The following is a 1,910-nucleotide window of genomic DNA, read 5'->3' as shown; positions in this document are numbered from 1 at the left end:
TAGACCATGGAAATATAAAATCATACTCTGTTTGTTGAAAAGGTAAAGATATCATTGGAGCCTAATATGCTCAAATAACAATCCGGCATTATGACTACTACTTTTTTTAACAAACCTGCAACAATATACATTCTTGGTGACTAGTGTTTGGAATTTTGTCTTCCATGCCCGTACTTCTCCATACATACAAATATAAAGTGCTCACACTAAAGCCACAGATGTTACCCGACTGTACGGGCCCTTTGTGTAAGTGTTTTAATCCCATCTGTGCCATTGAGGTATATCATATCGGTCTGTGCCGTAAATTGTTGAGTAGCAAGTGAAAGAAAGTATTACACTTGAAGGAAATACAATGGCATTCAGAAACAAGAATTCCAAACACTATTTGGGGGAGTCTCCAAGACTGTTAGAGATACATCAATGTCAGAATCGATAAAATAAATATCTGACAGCCTCTGTCCAAGGCCGAGAGGTTTACAGCTGGTTGTGTTGCTGAAAAGGAAGGCAGAACAGTCAGCAATGGTACTGTAGCTGCCATAAGTGGAGACGACACAGATACAGTAGCCTACCTCTCTCCTTAATTTACTGATATGTTGACACGTTGCTATTTGACCTGTTTTCCTTGTTCTTTCTCAGCATCTATCTCTATTCTTCTTCCCTTTCCGGCAGATGATAAGCCTGATTATCAGACTGAAGCTAGAAGCAGTCCACTCAGAAGGAGTCTATGGTCTGGACCCAGGCTAATATATGATGGGAGCTTGTACGAAAAAGTTAAATAAGTTAAATAAGTTCATAAAATATGTCATTGTATCTTTGTTTTGTACCCTTAGCATTTACGTCCTTTGTCGTATAGTTAGTTGTGCGGCATAAATAATATTAATAAATAATTGTGTGTTTGTGTATTGTGTATGTGCGTGCGTCCATGCTTGCCCACCTTTGCGAGTGCATTGTGTGTTTGCATGTGTGTTTGTTTGCCTGTTACACTATACATTCCAATTGAGATTCATATAATCAGGAGGTTGAGACAGGTGGATCCGATAACAGGACAGCTAATGAGAGGACATGACCCAGGAAATAGAGCTTTAGCCCGGCTAATCGTCCAGATGTCCGGGGAGTGAAGGCACAGGCTGTGTCCAGCTGCAGTTTCTATATCCTTCTTAAATTACTAGAATAAACAGCAATATAGCACTAAAACATTTTCATGTCAAGGACCCCCAAATTGATATGTATTTTGCTGCGAGAAATTTTGGGCCAGAGACCCGGACCCCATAAAAGAACACGTGTGTTATTATTATTATATAAAAACCTTTTCAAAATTATTCCAAATTTTGATTAAAAAAAAGCTGATCTAAAAGCATTCGTACACAACGCATTGTGAACTTGTAGATCGGCCATTTCTGAATAGCTAAAAGCTATTTTGAAGATTTTGATGCTATATTAACTAACTTTTTCTGGGGACCTCCTGGAACTCCCTCAAGGACCCCTAGGGGTCCCCAGACCCCACTCTGAGAACCACTGCACTAAAAGCTCCAAAGTCACCCTGTAAGATTTGCAAGACCCGCACCGCACTATATTGTCTATATTGTACCTTTACTGCACTACGGCAGCAGCCTGCACTGCAGCCTGTTCTTTCTCAAACATTGTAGAGTAAAACCGAATAGGCATTATAAGATCGATATGCATTCGACATGTGCCTTTCAACAAATTCTGGAGGTAACTTTTTCCACAACACCTTCTGACCACAAATCTGAACGCAAATCTGGAGTTTTCTTAACAGTTTCTCGGAGGATACAGCAACAGCACAGGGTAATCCAATGTTGTTCCAATGTTCCAATGCATGTGTATAATGATTGACCCCTCCCAGAACCTCAATGTACGGTTACTGCACGTAATAAAAGAAGTCCAAACAG

The sequence above is a fragment of the Gymnoscopelus braueri genome (genome assembly GCF_963280865.1).
Source record: "Gymnoscopelus braueri genome assembly, chromosome: 3".
In the NCBI taxonomy this organism is placed as follows: Eukaryota; Metazoa; Chordata; class Actinopteri; order Myctophiformes; family Myctophidae; genus Gymnoscopelus; species Gymnoscopelus braueri.
This window is presented reverse-complemented; position numbering follows the sequence as displayed.